This window comes from Triturus cristatus, chromosome 4_2 (genome assembly GCF_964204655.1).
Source record: "Triturus cristatus chromosome 4_2, aTriCri1.1, whole genome shotgun sequence".
In the NCBI taxonomy this organism is placed as follows: domain Eukaryota; kingdom Metazoa; phylum Chordata; class Amphibia; order Caudata; family Salamandridae; genus Triturus; species Triturus cristatus.
In genome coordinates, this window is record NC_140586.1 from 536250069 (window position 1) to 536270105 (window position 20037).

The following is a 20037-nucleotide window of genomic DNA, read 5'->3' on the forward strand; positions in this document are numbered from 1 at the left end:
TTGATTTCTGTTGTACATGCAAAGTTTCAGGGTGATCTTTGAAGCAGGGGCTGAGAAAAAGGAAGGGTCAAAAAACTGTGTCTCTGATGGTAATTCCTATAGAGATTTTAGACATGACTATAGCCCGAACTGCAGAATGGAATTGCACCAAATTTGGCAGAAAGGTAGCCCTTGGTCCAGAAATCACTCTTTTTGTTACATCTGTTCAGTATTTTTTTAGATACTAAAGGAGATTCAAATTTGCATATCTGGGCGGATTCTGAGCACAGATTTCATGGTTGGATCCAATTGGCTGCCAACACTTCAGCCAGGAAGTGTTGGCAGCCATCTTTGGACCAATATACATGATTGCACCCCATTGACATGCCTTATAGAGAATGGAAGGTTTTGAGGTCACAAAAAGGAGAACGTTTAAAGGGTGATAACAGATTTTAATTACAATATAAATCATTTGTTGATGGCACCATACTAATTTTAGTAATTGTGGTGTGTTCTATGGGGATTTTACCCTGTGAAAACGCCTTCTGCTGGGATTTCATTACATGAATCATGTTTGAGAGAACAGGTTTATTATGATTTTCTCATAGAGGTTATGGAAGGTTCCCCTGAAGCTAAAATAAGAGCATATTTTCTGTAAATTCACACTATCTTTCTCAGCCATATGAGAATGAAGTGTTACATTCTCAGTAAATCATGTACTTCCAACAGGAGCAGATTGTCAGTTAATTCACTTGTGTTGCACTGCAGCCTCCAATAGTGCTCTAAAGAACTTAAAACATTTAATATAGAAATTAACAAAATGAGGGGGTTAGAGTGTCAGAAATTATGGTTAGTGCTGTAGAAAGAAAAATTAGGACACATTTTAAGTCAGTTCTCCAATATTTTCCTCTTCTATTTCATGAAAACATTCTGACATGCAGACTGAAACATGCACTTTCAACACCAGCAGCCGACTGCCAATTAACTTTCTGGTGATCTGCAGCTTTACTACAGTTTTCTAATTAGCAACTAGAGTGCTAACATTCTGAATTTATGCCAAAAGTGTGGCACATCTGAACGCCATCTTGATTGAATCATAGTGGAAATCTGAAAGTATTTTCTACGCAGGATACTGCAGTAAATGAGGAAATTAGAGCGCTTCATAAAAAATAAGTCTCCCAAGATGGGCACCAAAGAAAAAAGAGCACAAATATCACATATGTAGCCCACTTATAGTCCAATGACAGAAGTGTGCAAAACACTAAGGGCCTGATTATGAGTTTGGTGGTCCTGGAACGGGCTGCCACGCCAGCGCCCCACTCCACGACCACCAAACTCGACCGCCGGCCTCCGGCCAGATTAAGAGTAATCTCGTGGTCTGGTGGGTGGTACTTTGGCATTCCCATGGCGGTGCCTATTAAAAAGGCACTGCAATGGGAATGCCAAAGCCCATTCCTGCTTGGTATGGACTGTAAAGTACATGCCATGTAGGAAAGGGGGTGACTGCACACATGGGGGCATAACTTGTAACCCCCAGCAGGCATCCCTTGGGTCTGAGGCAACAGGGCCCACGCCCCTTTGTTTCCTTACCACTGCACTATTCACGTTGTCCTCACCGCCATGAAAACTGTGGTGGTGAGGAAAGTCCTATTATGCTTAGCAGTACCATAGCAGCACCGCCAGCATCTTAGGGCTTCTGACTACCATTCCAATGCCATGGGATACATGATCCCCGGCGGTTGTGGTGGTTCTGTGGCAGTCCCTCCACCATAATCATAATACGAAGGGTGGACCACCAATCTGGCAATCAAGGGACTGCCACCACGGTTCTGGCGGTCTCATGGACCGCCATACTCATAATTAGGCTCCAAATTGTTTTGGTTTTTTGCAGTTTTATATAGCACAGACTTGACTAAAGGTATTGGAGTGCTTTACATGACCATCAGTTACATTACAGAAGGACACATTCATTTTGTTTTTAGGCATGGGAAGAGTAAGTAATTTGCCCAGAATCACAGGATGTCAAGCTGATGCCGAAAATCGAACCTTGTTCCCCAGTTGCAATGTCTGCAGCTCTGGCCCTAACTCCACATCATCTCCCTTAAGTTTAAAATATAATCAATTGATCTACAGGATAAAAAACATGCAGATTATTTAAAAGTGTGTTGTCGCTTTTTGAGATCTCAGAAAATGTGTCCTCATTTTAGTTGTTTAGAGCACTAACCATAATTTCTATGGGAATAAGACCCTCTCATGGAGGAGGGTGCAGAGGCAACACATTGACCCAGCTGGGCAGATAGGTGGGGCAGTGACAGCACAATGGACCATGGAGGGCAGGGAAAATGGGGGAAAGGGCAATAAACTAACCAGGCAGGAGAGGCTGTGGCAGTGTAAAAGATTATTGAGGGTAGAAGGATGCGGCAGTGGCAGTACAACCATGCATGCCAACAGACCCGATTCAGGCAGGAGACTCCCGATATTTTGAAGCCCAAAAATTATTTATTTTATCTGTCTACTGCCTAAAATCTTCTCTTTTTCAATGTAAGTCGATGTGGAAAATCAATTCACCAGTTTCTTTTTCAAAATCTCCCTCTTACCAAGTTCAGAATGTTGGCAAGTAAGGTATATTGGATCACGAAGGGCAGGATGAGTGGGGTGGGGACATGGACTTGGATAACAGAGTGCAGCACTAAGCTGACCTTACAGGGCAGGAGTCCAGAGTTGCAGCAGCAAAATACACAACACAGGGCGAACGGGATGGCAGTGCAACACAATGGATCATAGAAAGCAATAGGGAGGGGAAAGGGCCATGCACATGGACAACAGAGAGCAGAAGGGAAAGAGCAAGGGCAGCAAGCTGACCATACCAGACAGACAGGAGGGACAGTTGCAGTATAACAGACCATGAAAGGCAGGAGGGAGGTTGCAAGGGCTCGACAATGGACCACAAAAGGCAGGAGGGAGTGGATAGGGGTCTGCACATGGAAAACGGAGAGCAGGGGCAAGGGGGAAGGAACAGCAAGCTCGCCATTGACGGCAAGTGGAATGGGTATTGGAAGCACAACACACCATGTAGGGCAACAGTGAGACTATAATGGCATGCACAAAGACAGAAAATGGAGGGAAGGTGGGAGGGGGTCATGGGCAGCAAGCTGACCACACAGGGCAGGTTGGAGGGGCTGTGGCAGCACAGCGGCCATGGTGGGCAAGAGGAAGGGGACAGGGACATATGCAAAGGACTACAGAGGATAGACGGGAGGGGTAGGGGCTGGACACAGACAAAAGAGGTAAGGGGCTTCACAATAGACCATACAGGACAGGCAGGAGGAGCAGTTGTAGCACAACAGAGTGTGGAGGGCAGAAGCGAGTGGTAGCAAAATGGACCATGGAGGACAGTATGGAGTGGATAGGAGCATGGAACTTGGACAGCAAGGTTGGAGATGGAAGGGACAGGTGGCAGCCATCTGACCATGCTAGGCAGGTGGGAGGGACAGTGGCAACTCAACAGAACACTCAAGAGTAGATAAGAGGGGCAGTGGCAGTTCCTAGCAACATGGTGGGCAAAAAGGAGGGAGCAGGGGCATGCACACAGACATTGGAGGTAAGAGGAAGGAGAGTAGGGGCAGCAAGCTAAGTACAGAGGCTAAGCAGGAGTAGAATGGTGGGGCATAGAATTTGGGGCAACAAAAGGCAGGAGTGGGCAGGGACATCAAGTTAAATGGAGGACAGTTGTTGCACATCGTACCATGAAGGGCAGGAGGAGGTATGGTGCATGGACTCAGAGGTTAGGTAGGAGGTAGATGGGGCACCTAGCTAACTGTTCAGGGCAGGCAGGGAGGGAAGTAGCAGAACAACTGCCACACAGAGCTGTAATGAGGGAGCAGGGGCATGGACTTGGACAATTGATGAGAAAGTGGAAGGGGCAAGAGCAGCAAGCTTGGGTAGAGCAGCACAATGCCAGGCCAGGCCCTGCATTCAACTCCCCCCACTATGCATTGCAATGGATATCTTACATTAAAAAAACCTCAGAAATTCTCAAAAAAACAAAGGTTAAAAGGACATTATAGTTAGGCTCAGATTTCACTTATACAAAACCAGTGAAATTCAGCAGTTAAAACTACCTGCGCTAACTATAAGTCATGCCCCGCAATGTACTGCTTATGACCTCTCAAATTACATCACTCATGACATGGTCAATGACATAATTCATGACATAATTGATGATATCTCAAATGACATCACTGATTACATCATCTAGTAAGTGTAAGTGTTTTCTAAGAGTTTATGATTGTTAAACATATATACTAAGCTACTATCGAACATACATTAGTATACTAGGTGTACTACTAATGAGTGATACTACTTCTAACACATACTATGTGAGTGGCTGTGTGACTGTGTGTATCTGTGTGTGAGTAAGTGTCTGAGTGGTTGCATGGGTATGTGAGTGGGTGAGTTGGTGAGTGAGTGGCTGTATGGATGTATAAATTGGTATGTGAGTAGCTGGGTGGGTGAGTGAGAGCTGCATGAGTAGCTGTGTTGATGAGTGACTGAGTGTGTAAGTGGCTGTATGTGTGAGTGAGTGGCTGTGTGAGTGACTATATGGGTGAGGGAGTGGGTGTGTGAGTGATTATATGGGTTATTGAGTGGGTGTCTTAATGGATGTATGAGTGAGTGACTCGGTGTGTATGTGGCTGCATAGGTGAGTGAGTGGCTGTTTGAGTGTGTGTTTAGTTAAGTGAGTGGGTGTGTGAGTGGCTATATTGGAGAGTGTGTGTGTGCGTGAATGGCTCGTATGGGTGAGTGAGCTGATGTGTGAGTGCTTGTATTGATGTATGAATGGGTATGTAAGTGGTTGTGTGGATGTGTGAGTGAGTGGAGCAGTGTTTGTATGGGTGAGTGATTGGCTGTGTTAGGAGGCTGTATGGGTGGGTGAATGGGTATATGAGTATCAGTATAGGTGAATAAGTTGATGTGTCAGTAGCTGTATGAGTGAGTGTGTGGCTGAAAAAGTGAATGTGTTTGTAGCTGTTAGGTGAGTGTGTGGCAGTGTGAGTGGCTGCATGGTTGAGTGACTGGTTGTATGAGTGGATGTATGGATGAGTGAGTGGTTGTGTGAGTGGTTGTATGAGTGAGTGGGTAGGTATGTGGCTCTGTGGATGAGTGAGTGGTTGTATGAGTACGTGTATGGGTCTGTGAATAGGTATGTGTGTGGGTGTTTGAGTGGGTGCCTGAGAAGTTGTATAGGGGTGTGATTGTGTGTAAGTGGTTCAGTGTATGATGTCATCAGTGGTCATCAGTGATGTCATTTGAGATGTCATCAGTGATGTCGTTGACCATTTCATGAGTGATGTAATATGTGGGTCATAAGCAGTGAATTTTAGGGGTGTAGGTTATTGTTAGCTCAGGTAACTATAACTGCTGAATTGTATTCACTTTGTAAGAGTAAAATCTAATGATAACTCATGTCCCTGTAACCTTTGGTGTTTTAAGTGAATTTATATATGCATTCACTTAAAACATCAAAGGTTACAGGGACATTATAGTTAGGCTCAGATTTATATTCAGATTCAGGTGCCACTTTTCATATAATATATATATAACACACACATCGGGAGGACGAGGATCAGTATCAGTTTCGGAAGAAGAGGCCATGACGCGGCCAAAGACTTTTTTAGACGAATACCGGCTTATGAGACGGAGCCGGTTAATACCCAAAGCAGTTTCTCAGGAACATCTAAGGGAGGAGACCCCAACAAGGAGAGGACGGGGAAGAGGAAGAGCAAGAGGAACAAGAGGAAAAGGCGGAAGAGGGTCCAACAGAGGAGAAAGAAAAGAGAGTGGCATGGAGCAAGTGGGAAGAAAGCAAACATGCTCCAAAACAAATGTATAATGGATGACAGCACGGTAAACCAGACTATCATTAACCTCTTCTGTGATAAATGCTAATTCGTAACTATAACGTGTGTGAAACCTATGTTTTTTTCAGTGAATATATATATATATATATATATATATAATATATAGATATACATACGTACACATATGTGCATATATATTTATAAATATATATACATATATATATATATTTATATATATATATATGCACATGCACAGTTTTCTCAAGGATTAGCGAGATGACGAGGAAGAGGAGAAGGGTAGCCCAGGGACGCCGCAGTACAGGTAAGTGGTTTTCAATTTATTTTTAATTAATGTTTAATTACTTGTTTATAATGGGGGGGTGGAGGCAGGTGGCAGAACGGAATTTGTTTGCAACTCCATGGACCTCCGCATAGCCCCGCTACACACACTTTGCCCGGAGTTAAATAAAAGCACATAAGTGTTAATTATTTTTTATCTGCTCCCAAATTTACTTTTCCTTTTTTTTCCAAACAGTTTTATAGGAGTCTTAAAAAAGTCAAAAGCACCCAAAAAATGAAACATTGTTAGAAAATACAAAGAAAATTGCAATTCTTTAAAAAAATGGTTCTTACGGAACCGCATATACTGGTTAAAAAACGAAAAATTACCTCAGTGATTGCATGAGTGCAAGGATACTGCCTGAGTGATTTTGTGAGTGCATGGGTACTGCCTGGGTGATTGTTGGAGTGCATGGATAGAGTCTGGATAATTTGAAGAGTGCAAGGGTACCACCTGGGTTATTGGACAAGTGCACGGGTAATGACTGGGTGATTGCATGAGTGCATGAGTAGTGCCTGGGTTATTGGAGGACTGCAAGGGTACTTATTGCATGAGTGCATAGATAGTGCCAGGGTGATTGGAGGAGTGCATAAGTACTACCTGGGTGATTGCATGAGTGCTGGAGTAATATGTGGGTGATTGGAGGAGTGCATGGGTACTGCCTGAGTGATTCAAGTAGTGCATGAGTAATGTCTGGGTGATTGCATGTGTGCAGGGGTAATGTCTGGGTGATTGGAGGAGTACATGAATAGTGCCTGGGTGATTGGAGGATTGCAAGGGTAGTACCTAGGTGATTGGAAGAGTGCATAGCTAATGCATAGGTGATTGCATTAATGCAGGGGTAATATCTGGGTCATTTTATTTCTGCATGGGTACTGGCTGGGTGATTGGAGGAGTGCCTGGATAGTGCCTGGGTGATTGCATGTCTGGGTGATTCCATGTGTGCAGGTGTAATGTCTGGGTCATTGGGGGAGTGCGTGGATACTGCCTGGGTGATTGGAGGAGTGCATAGATAACGTATGAGTGATTGCATTAGTGCTTGGGTAATGTCTGGGTGATTGGAGGAGTGGATACCTATTGCATGGGTGATTGCATGACTGCAGGGGCAATGTCTGGGTGATTGGAGGAGTGCATGGATAGTGCTTGGGTTACTGGAGGAGAGTATAGGTAATGCATGGGTGATTGTATGACTGCAGGGGTAATGTCTGGGTGTTTGGATGAGTGCATGGATAGTGCTTGGGTGATTGGAGGAGTGCAAGAGTACTGCCTGGGTGATTGCATTAGTGATGAAGTAATGTCTGGGTGATTGGAGGAGTGGTTGGATAGTGCCTGGGTGATTGGGACAGTGCAAGAGTGGTGCTTGGGTTATTCTATGAGTCTATAGCGAGTGCCTGGGTGATTACATGAGTGTAAGGGTATTGCTTGGGTTATTTCATGAGTGCATAGGTAGAGCCTGGTTGATTGCATGTGTGCAGTGGTAGTGCCAGGTGATTGCATAAGTGCATAGGTAGTGCCCGGGTGATTTTTTAAGTGCATGGGTACTGGCTGAGTGATTGAAGGAGTGAATATATATTCCCTGGGTGATTGAAGGGGTGCAAGGGGAGTGCCAGGGTGATTGGAAGAGTGCATAGCTAATGCATGGGTGATTTCATTAGTGCAGAGGTAATGCCTGGGTGATATTATAAGTGTATGGGTACTGGTTAGGTGATTGGAGAAGTTCATCGATAGTGCCTGGGTGATTGTAGGAGCCATGGGTAGCGCCTGGATGATTGGAGGACTGCAAGGGTAGTGCCTGGGGTAATGCATGGGTGCATAGGTAGTGCCTGGGTGAATGCATAAATGCACGGGTAGTGCCTGGATGATAGGAAGACTGCATGGATAGTGCTTCTATGATTGCATGAGTGCAGCAGAAGTGCCTCAGTGCATGTAAGAGTGCATGGGTAGTGCCTGAGTAAATGCATGAGTGTGTGGGTAGTGTCTGGGTGATTGGAGCAGTGCATGGATACTGCCTGACTGATTGAAAGAGTGCATAGATAATGCCTGGGTGATTGCATGAGTGCAGAAGTAATGTCTGGGTGATTGGAGGAGTGTATAGGTATTGACTGAGTGACTGAAGGAGTGCATACATAATGCCTGGGTGATTTCATGAGTGCATGAGTAGTACCTGGGTGATTGGAGGAGTGCATGGATAGTGCCTGGATGGTTGCAGGACTGCAAGGGTAGTGCCTGGATTATTGCATGAGTGCATAGGTAGTACCTGCATGATTGAAGGAGCACATGAGTAGTACCTGTGTGATTGCCTGAGTGTACGGGCACTGCATGGATGATAAGAAGACTGCATGGTTAGTGCTTCCATAAGTGCATGAGTGCAGCAGAAGTGCCTCAGTGCATGTTTGAGTGCCTATGTAGTACCTGAGTAATTGCGAGAGTGCATGGGTAGTGCCTGAGTGATTGGAGGATTGCATAGAAAGTGCCTGGTTGATTGCATGAGTGCAAGGGTAGTACCTGGATTATTGCATGAGTGCATAGGTACTGCCTGGGTAGTTGCATGAATGCAGCGGTAGTGCCTTGGGCATAAGTGCACAGGTAAGTGCTTGGGTGATTTTATAAGTGCATGGGTACTGGCTGAGTGATTGGAGGAGTGCATAGATACTGCATGAGTTATTGAATGACTGTATGGGTAGTGCCTGGGTGATTGCATGAGTGAATGGGTAGTGCCTGGGTGATGGTAGGAGTGCATGGATAGTGCCTAGATAATTTAAAGAGTGCAAGGGAAGTGCCTGGGTTATTGCATGAGTATACAAGTAATGACTGGTGATTGCATGAGTGCATGAGTAGTACCTGGGTGATTGGAGGACTGCAAGTGTAGTGCCCAGGTTTTTTCATGAGTGCATAGTAGTGCCTGGGTGATTGGAGGAGTGGATGAGTATTACCTATGTGATTGCATGTGTGCTGGGGTAATGTCTGGGTGATTGGAATAGTGCATGGGTACTGCCTGAGTGATTCAAGGAGTGCATGAGTAATGTTTGGGTGATTGCATGTATGCAGGGGTAATGTCTGGGTGATTGGAGGAGTGCATGGAGACTGCCTGGGTGATTGGAGGAGTGCAAGGATAGTGCCTGGGTGATTGGAAGAGTGCACATCTAATGCATAGGTGATTGCATTAGTGCAGGGATAATGTCTGGGTGATATTATAAGTGTATGGGTACTGGCTAGGTGATTGGAGAGGTGCATGGATATTGCCTGGGGGATTGGAGAAGTGTGGGAATAGTGCCTAACTGTATAGATGAGTACATGGTTAGTGTTTGAAGGAATAGATGAGTGCAGTAAAAGCTGCTGTAAACATTATTTCACATTATCATGCTTATTACATTATTTCATCTTACCTTTTTTACTAATGTAGATACAAACCACAGTGGAACTATTTTACAGTAGTTTTATTGTAAACTGAATTTAAAATCTTTTCAAACTTCACCATTATCTTCTGTAAAAAAGAAGAAAAATTGTTATTGAATATAATATTATAGTTTTAAGAACACATCATAATTTCAGAATTACATAACATTTTCAGTTTCCCTTTTTTGCTGGTCTCAGATTCTACTGAATTTTACCATACACAGTGCTTTCAATTAGGCCTGAGTGGTAAATTCCATTCAGCTTGCGTAATTTGCTGAATTTGGGTAATTTCGCGTTGCGCGGAGAACGCGGAATTACCAAAAACTCCACGATCCGCAGTTTCGTGGAATTGTTTGCTTGTTCGCGCTTTTAAGATTTGTTTTTGCGAGATATTTCTCCCGGAGCACACAAACAGCGTTTGTGGACAGGAATAAAACATCGCGAACGGGCGAAACAAGCAATTCCGCGTGTTCGCGGAACGTTTGTGTGCTCGCGGAGATTTTTTACCGTTTTGCGGAGCTTTGCGTAGCGCGACTATGCAAATTCCTCCCACCCCTACTTTCAGTGTAGATCATCATACAACAGCGAGGGGAAAAAAACAAAAAAATGAGATTGCAAAAATAAAGAAATCAGCATTTAGCAGTTTCTAAATTATTTCTCTCATGTACATTTTGTAAAATATACACTCTCATTTACATCACGTATAATATAAAGATCAAATATATAAACTACTTCTTTCAAACACAATTTTCCAAATGCAATATGAATTAGCACAAAAAATAATCCAAACACTAATTGTTCAAATCTTCCCAATAGGCCGAATATTGTTTCCAAAACTATTTGCATTGAAAATGTCCAAAATAAACTTGTCATTTCGTTTTCACATCTTCCCAATAGGCCAATGATGTTTTCAAAACTTTGGCATAAAAAATATAAAATATTAATTTGGTAATTCGTAAGGCAACCTACATTTGAATTCTCAATGAGCATCATTGCAGTGTGTCCATCCTTTATTGCACTTTAATTACACAGTTTAGTGTCCAGATGTTGTAGTAGGTCCATCATGGAAAATAATAGCCACTGCTTTAAAAGATCTTCCTGAAATTGATTCTTGACTTGCCACAACATTTTTTATTTTGGTTTCCAATTTTGTTCCATTTGCTCTACAATGCTGTTGCATTAAAATGTCATATTTTCCATATCTTTCTCTATATAATGTTGACAACATTTCTGATTTACAATGAGGACATTTCATATCTTGATTAGCTGTTTTTACTAATTTGTTAAAAGACACTGATTAGCAATCTGGTATCATCAAGTATATGAATCCTTCAGTGTCTTTTTCAGTAGTAGAAGAAAATGAACACTCTTCACATTTATGATGCCATCTGTAACTTAGTCCAATTACATTTTTAATTTCTATTCCTTCATCATCCATTACTCCAAGCATAAACATAAGAAATTCTTGTGCATCTTGTTGTATTTCAATGTAAATTTAAATAAAGCAGTACATATATCTAAAAGATGCAGAATGCCAGAAGCAGTTTGGATTTTAGTTCTATCAGTTACCAACTTTTGAAAAATATAATGCAGTAAAGAACAGAATCTTTTTTCTCGATTTTCTATAATTTCATGATGACGATCCTCTAAATAAAATACAACATTTACAATTACATTAGCGTAGCAGTTGATACCTGAACTATTTTCTAACTGGTATCCTACAATATCATCAACAGTGTCCATTTCCATTTTCTTTGCAGTTTCATCATTCTCTTGAATTGTTTTCTTTATTTGAATCTCACTAGAATATTTGTCATTTTTTCATTTTAGACATACTACACGTTTCCCATACACAGGATATTTACCTAAGTTAGGAGCATAAAGTCTTCTTAACCGATTGTACTCTTTTATACAATTTACATCAGCACTAATCTTTTTCTCATCAAGATCAATCAAATACAAACCAGATAATGTTCTTACTCGAGACAATGCAATGTATGCCATACCCTCTTTAAACACTGTACTTCCAATATTTACCAACGCACTGTCTACACGTAAACCTTGAGATTTATTAATGGCTACTGCATATGCTAAAGAAAGAAGAAACTGTTTTCTATGAACACACAAGTCTTTTACAAACAGAAAACAAACAGCACAGCATCTGTTTTACCTCTTCAATCTGATCAAATTTAATCTTCATAAATTCAATTCCATATCTGTTCTGAAAATTTCCCATTGCTCCATTTACTAAACCTTCTTCTACATTTAAATTACGCCATAAAATTAACCGACAGTTTACACATCCATATAAAATCATTTCTAAACCTGCAGTCTTAGACACTGACTTTTCCAAAGAATCCAATTTTGACTGTAATTTCTTTGAGAGAGGAGTAGTAACTCCTTTGTGTTCCATTTTATCAATAGCTTCCATTTTCACTATTGGTTGTTTTTCCAATTTCATACGTTCTTGATTCAATGTAGAACACTCTTGCAGTGTTGGTGATGGAGCAGGTAGTACAAAATTTTGTATACCCCCTATTTTGCATGCCTATACTAATTAAAATAATCGATTAATTATAATACTTTTAATGTGTTTGCATGAAGTTTAATCAACATTACTAATGTACGAAATACACGTGGGATTTGCATTTTTGCATGGCTAAATAATTTGTAATTAACATATGTACGCATACTAATACTAGGAAAATAGAATATTGCATGATATATGTTGCTTTGTGACGTTTTCGTAATGTCGCACCCGATGACATCAATGGGTGAATATGAAAGCTTTAAATGTCGCTATACGCTAGATAATTACATGCACATAGAGGGATTAGTAAGGGTTTAACATTTTATTCATTATTTCTATGTATTAATTACTCTTTTGTGTTTGTTTCGCTTAAGTTGTCCTTTGGGCCTAAAACTAAGATGGCCGCCAGCGTAATACGACGTGATGGCCACCATTCCACAAGGTTTTGGGCGAAGTGCGCCTGCACCACAACATTTTCCTATGGCTTCGACATGACCCTAGACTCGCTGTACCCAAGCAAGTCCACTGTGGGATGCCTGCCAAGAATTTTAACAATGGACAGACACAAGGAACCGGATGGATCAAGTATAATGACATAACCTCCTGAACTGTGTGAAACCTCACCGGACAATCCCAACCGACCAATGGGACAAGCCCAACATTTGTAAAATGTATCATCTTGACATTACTTTTATTATAAAAATGACGGTAGAATAGAGAGGGTATCTTAATGCGACAGGACTGCTGCGTTCCTGAATCTTTGACAGACTAAATGCTGCCCAATTTCTTGATGAACTGAGGACTTCCTAAAATTTATGGGCACTGATCGATGCTTGCACGTCTCTGGTCCTTGACCCAATCTTTGGGACAGTAGCGTGCTGCATGAAGAACTTTCGAATTCTGACTGATTGACGACAAAGTTTGATGACTTAGAGGACAACCGATAGCCAGATTAGGTAAATATGGTGTTCTGTGATTTGCGTAAAGACTAATAAATTTACTAGATGGAACTAAATTCTTGCATTAATTAGATAAACACATTATTGATTAACAAGTACATGTGTTTTGGTCGTTTATTGAGAGAGGATAGATCAGAATCTCGAGAGTGTTTTAGCAGGACTAATTCACCCTACCAATCCAACTAAATGATCCATTGATCACGTGGGAGGATTATCCTAATGTTTAGGTTTAAGATGTGTAGATGTAAGGATATTAGTGTATAGATGTGCAAATAAATTTCTCTCTATAGGTTATAAGGTATTCCTTTCATGTCAGTGCTTGGAACATTCATCTCTCCTGTAAGTACAGACCAGTAAGAAGTGAAGTGTGAATGTTGGTGTTATGGGCCCCACCAATGATTGAATGAGTGAATGTGTTAACGTGATGTCTGGTCTTTAACGAAGGGAGGATATTTGGTATGGGCTTTGTCATGATTCCCGTTACCCAGGTTTCCACGCTGCAACAGTTTTTCTGGTAGCAAGATGATGGTTTTTATTGTTTTGGTTTGGTGATTATTGCTTGTAAATTGCTTATCGATTATTGATTATTGATTGATATTGGTTTATGTATTAACACTCTATGTTGAGTCGCGTTGAGTTCTATGTTGTTTGTACGGCTTCTGGGATGTAGGAAGTTTGTAACAGTTCCGTAGTAGAGTAGAGGGAAGCGCTGCTCTCGGGAAAGATGGAATTGTTGTTGCCCGTAGGTACACGGGAAAAACGTGTGACGATTGGAGTTGCACAACGCAGTGTCTGGGTTCGATTCGGTGACATCATCGTGTGTTGCCATTAGAGATATTTCTGGTATGAGAGGAGTGCATGGTAGCGAAGGTCACCTGTGAAATTTTGGTCTTAGGTACCAGGAGTCCAGAAGGAGCTCTGATAACGCTTATCACTGGAAAGGTAATAGGTGTTCCCTAAGCTTGCTACAAGGATAAAGTAGAGAGAAATGCTACTTTGTTAACGAGTGTCATAATTCTGTGGTAGGACAGACTGTTCGCTGTTCTCGGGAAAAGACAGAATTCTGTGTGAATGAACTACATTTTTTCGTGTGAAAGTGAGTGAATGGAAAGGCATTCGGGTTAATTGCGAAACTCTGGTTTTGTTTCTCAGGAGCATTGGGTCTCCAACTAGGTGTTTTAATTCCGGAGAAACAGTTAGCTAATGCTTGTTAGAAGGGTAAGGTAGAGGGATGTGCTACTTTACCAACGGAAGTAATGATTCCGTAGTAGGGCAGAGGTAAGCGCTGCTCTCGGGAAAGCGGAATTCTTGTGAAAAAGGTCATTGACTGTTCTTTGGTTAGCGAAGTGGACAATGGTGGCGTTTTTGTGTCGTTAGTAACAGATTTGTGAATTTGAAGAACATAAAAAGCTTACAGAGAGAATTTTGTAAAGGAGGGGTCTGCAGGAGCAGGAGCTGCGACAGCGAGAAAGGCTGATGTCAGAAAAGCCGCACTGGGATTGGCTAGTCAGTAAGAAGCGTAGACGCCCCTGAATGATGTATTAGTGCATGCCGCACTAGGAGTGGAGAGTTACAGCGTGATGTAGACGCTGCTGATTGGTGCGTAAGTGTGAGGCGCGCTGGGATTGGAGAATTGAAGAGGTGACGTAGACACTCCGGATTGGTGCGTTGATGTGAGTCGCTCTACGATTGGTTAAAATAACAGAACAGTCGTAAGGAAAAGACTAGCGATTCACGGGAGACAAAATGATGTATTACAATTCACCCGAAAAGGAGAAAAAGTCCTGGTTTGGGTAAATCAAGTAGTGGTTTAAAAAGGACAAACCGATTGTGACAAGGGAAGGACAGTTACTTCTCCCACCGCAAACCCCCGCATCCTTTATGGTTGCGAAATACGGATATCATACTTGTATTTGGTTAGACAATTGGGTAAAATACACCAAGGACGACGGAGTCTTATCATTTCCAGAGCATGGTTCGTTTAATTTAGCGGTGTTGAGAAATTTGAGAGAGAAAATGATGAATCTAGAACCAAGACCTAGACCAACACAGTTTGAAGCACTGACGATGAGATGCATGACAGAGAAAGACAGAGGAGTGGCGGAAGGTATAAGTACATGTTTGGTAGATATGGGCATGATACTCATGATGAGAGAATGAGAAGGTGGCGGAATGCAAGTATGACTGAAGGTCTGTTTCCTGTGAGAACTGCTGAAGAAGTTGGAGGTAGAAAATGTACGGAAAAGAGACATAATATAGAATCAGGAGGGTATGGAGTGCATGAATCGGAGGATGATGTTCTTGATGACATGTTTTATAAAAATCCACCTCCGTATCAACCAGAATCTGAAATGTTGACACCAAGTGCCCCAATGAGAGAAACTTTACGAATCATTAAGACTGACACAGTATCCCAAGAATAAGGGAAAAGTAGTTCCACTAGAGAGATAGAGATAAAATCAGATAATAAAGTAAATGGTGAAAATTCGGCAGAATTAGCAAAAACAACTTTGGAATTAACTGAAAAGATAAGAGAATTGACCAAAAATTTAGAAGCTGTAACTGTTCCAGTGACTATAGGCCCTGTGATTCCTATTTTTGATAAACAGAAAGATAGTGAACATTGTTTAACAGTTCCTTATAACAGTAATAAACAGACTGAGAGGCCAAAGCAGAGTCTAAATGAAAATCCATGGAGACAGACAATGAGTACGATCGAGCCAAATGTTTCGAATAACCCATTTATAGGTCCAAATATAGCAGAAAGACATACAATGACAATGGAATCAGTATTAGAGACTCAAAGGGACTCGGAACGAAGTAATGTAGAGAAACCCGTAGGTCCTACTTCAGAAGAATTGGGCGAATGGTTGAGAAGTTTGCAGAGAAAAGACAAAGAATCCCAATGAATAGATGTGGCCAAATTACGAATGGTACTGGAAGAGTTAATAGTAGGAACTATCCCCACAGAGAAATTAAAAACTTATCAGGAAGAGGAGTTACTGTTTCTGTGCAAAAGTGTAACCTGGAGAGCAAAAAATCTGCATGAAAGATTAGAAGAAGTAGCAAATGAAATGGGTATAGATATTGAAAAGGTGAAGGCTTTACAAACACCATATCGAATAGATTTTACTGAAAAAGATATTGAAAATTTGAATACCACTGGACCAATAAGTCAGATTAAGGAGATAAATATTTTTTTGAGAAAATGGGGAGATGTGGTTAAATGGAGAAGCAGGTGGTACAGAAAACGAGATGATGCCTCAGATAAAACATTTGCAGCTTTCCCTGTTAGAAAAAAGGAAAAGGTAGTGACAAAATGTCTCATGAGAGAAATTACAGGAGGAGGATATGTACATGTTCTATGGACTAGACAAGATATTTTGTCATTTACAAATGATTTCCCTCGACTACGCGAAAAGCCCGTCGACTGGTATAGGCAAGTGGACAGATTTGTGAAATTATCTAAAGTATTATGGATTGATCTGAATAGTCTATTTGACATAATAGTACCAGCAGATTTATGGACAGAATGTAAATTGATGATAAATTGGCCTACACAGGAATACCCTACGGATCCAAAGACAGGAGCCCCTGACCCAGAGGTAATGAAGAAATACGAACAGGTTATTGCCTTTCTGAAAAATAAAGTACCTTCCAAAGAAAATGATTGGGTAAAAATTGACAGGACTCATCAGGAAAGTAAGGAGTCGGTACATGCATATTACAAAAGATTGATTCTGGCCTTTAAACAGTTCAGTGGTGATGAAAATTTGAGTGAAAAGGATTTGAGTCATTTTGTATACAGATTTGTATATGGTTTACCTCCAGAAATTAGTGAGATGATCAAACAACATACTGTAGATTGGCAAAACAAGAAAATAGATGAAGTATTGAGACATGCAAAATATTTCAGTGATGAGATTGAAGCTAAACAGTGTAAATTAAAAGAGAAAGCTATGTGGGCACATGTAAAAATGGCAGAGGACAGGAAGCTCAGTTAGCGGAACAAGCGAATAATACAGGCCCCAGACCAAAATTCATTCCTGGGAAAGGTAAGGGAAATTTTAATATAGAAGAAGCTAAAAAAGAATTCCCATGTCATAATTGCGGTAGAGTAGGGCATTGGAAATCCGAGTGTAAATTTCCCCCAAGTACTAATAATGAAAATGCATCATTGAATCCACAGGTGCAGAATGAGGTGAGTGGTCACCTGCAGCGACAGCAGTAGGTTGTTACCCAACAGAATCAGGTGCCAAAACCACCTTTTCCACAAAGCAAAAATTCACAGAAATACAGTAATGAGACAGGATTCTACAACGAAGAACAGGTAACTAAGCTGCCGCGCTCTAGCGCTGTTTCGCAGTATTGGCTGCAACGCGATGAGAGCGATTCAGAAGAAGGTTATTGACGGTGCCGAAGGGAGGAAGAAGAGTGCGTACTTGGCGCAACTCTAGAAGTAGACCAGACAGGCCCATTTGTGGATGGAAAAATAAATAATAAAAGTATTACTTTCTTAGTCGATACTGGTGCTACCCAATCAACAGTTACTGAAACCTATGCTGTATTTAACCGTGATGAATTACCTAAAGAATTGAAAAGACTGTAAAGGCAGAAGTCTGGGATTTCACGGGAGAAGATGTGGGACTAATGAGAAATGTAGACCCAGTAAAAATAACAGTGAAGGAAGGAATAAGTTATCCAAATGTCCCTCAATATAAATTGACACCTGAAATAATTGAAGGAGTTACTCCTGTGATTGAGAAGATGATAAAACAAGGCATTTTGAGAGAAATAATGAGTAGTCCATGTAATTCCCCGATTATGGGACTGAAAAAGCCTAATGGAAAGTTCAGGATTGTGCCTATCGTCCAGAGGCTTCTGGTGTGGTGGAACAAATGAATGGTACTATCAAAAACAGGATAGGGAAAATGTGTTTAGCCACAGGTATGAAATGGCCTGATGTCTTGCCTCTAGTACTCATGACTATTAGATCAATTCCAGACAGAACTACAGGGTTGAGCCCCCATGAAATTATCATGGGTAGAGCAATGCGTCATGTGTTCATACCAGTCAACAAGCTGTTACCTATAACTGATGACATGGTGTTGGATTACTGTAAAAGCCTGGCTGACGCAGTTCATTCTGTATTTCATCAGGTTGGAGCGGGTGCCACCACTCCTTAAAAGAAGCAAGCTCATGATCTGAGCCCAGGGGACTGGGTAAGAATCAAAGTACACAGAAGAAGAAACTGTTTGGTCCCAAGGTGGGGAAAACCACGACAAGTGATTTTGGCTACAACAACAGCTGTGAAGTGTGCTGGAATCAAGATCAAGAACTGGATTCATGCAAGTCACACATTGAGAATTCCAAATCCAGTGGATAGCACAGAAAGATGATATTGTGATTAATCAGAATCTAGTACTGAATCAGATGATGAAGAGACAAGAACAAAAGAAAACCCTGAAAGGGGGGAATCAGAGTCAGATCTAACTTTTGTCCCCAGAAGTATTTCCCTGAGGAGGAGGTTACAGATTTCTGATACCAGCTCAGACTCAGAGACTGAACAAGGAACTCTACGTTCAAGAAGAGAAAAAGACAGTGGAAAGACAATTAAAGAAATTGCTGAGAGAGAAGTTCCAGATGAAAAATTGAGAGAAATTCCACCTTAAATTACAAATTTAGATGGACAGGTGCCAGATACAGAGAGAGAGAGAGGGAACTCCAACATCTAGTTAGAGGAAGGGACAAGTAGTCAGCAGGAAGATTGCGTGACGGAGTCTCGAGGAGGGACAGAAGTAAGGAAAACAAAAGAAGCGGTGGAAAGAAAAGCGGTTGAAAGTAAAAATCAAGTTGAAACAGAGTCAGAGGAAAGTGAAGACGAAGTACCAGAAGGTCGAGTCTTAAGAAAGAGAGCTTGGAGAACTGAGTAGAATGATAAAGGAAGTAAACTGAAAAGATCAGCAAAGGACAAAGTTTGGCCGTAGAAAGTAAAGAGACTGCGATATCGATTGACACGAGTAAATTCACCAAGAGCTGAACAGGTGAATGAAGTAACAAGTCAAGAGAAATCAAAAGATGAAGAAATAGTTGTGATTGGAGAAAGCAAAAGAACGAGCAAACCTAACCAGACGTATAAGTCGCCGGAATGGACGGATGTGGCCCTGCCTGAATAAAAGAAGAGGCAGATAGCCACGGAAACCCAGAGGTGACTGTACCGGAAGTGGTTGAGGAAGACGAGGAATCGGAAATCCTGAGAGTTATCTTGTCCGATATTGGAGAAGAAACGGATGTTCAGGAAATTCTGTTTTCAGATCATGAAGGAAAGGTGAAGGACGATGAGATGCCAAACTGAATGAGACAAGAAAGCTGCTAATGGAAAGACAATAAAATATGGGAAAAAGACAAAAACTGGTAGAACCAAGTAGGGGCTTAGAGACTTGGATAGACAAACTAGTTGCAAAGTAGAAGAGGCTAAGTCAAAAGACACTGCTCATTTTTACAGAAATGTCAAACACAGATAGTAGAAAAAGTAGATGTATATTTTTGAAACGATGGTGTAAAATGCGTTGTTGTTGTTGTACAGGATTACTAATGCTTCTGTGAAGTATACTAGCTCTGATGATCTCATTTAAGGTTACTATAGATACAATAGAAGGACATAGTGAGAACAAAACTAACATAGAAAAGATTCAAAGGGTAATTCCGACCAAAATAGATAGAAATTATTTGCATAAAGACAGGTCAATAACTGATTTTTCAAACAATGTTTTTTCAAAATTACTGTATGAGTATGTAAAGACAATGGACGTAAGAGACTGCTGCGTTTGTATGCAGTTACCTGCATCTGTATCGGAAGGAGCGACTTATCAACACCTTCCAGTAACTTATGGAATAACATGTAGTGTAATAGCTAGTTTATTTTACCAAACAGGGAAGTTAGAATATTATTTTTCAGATGTAGATAACATA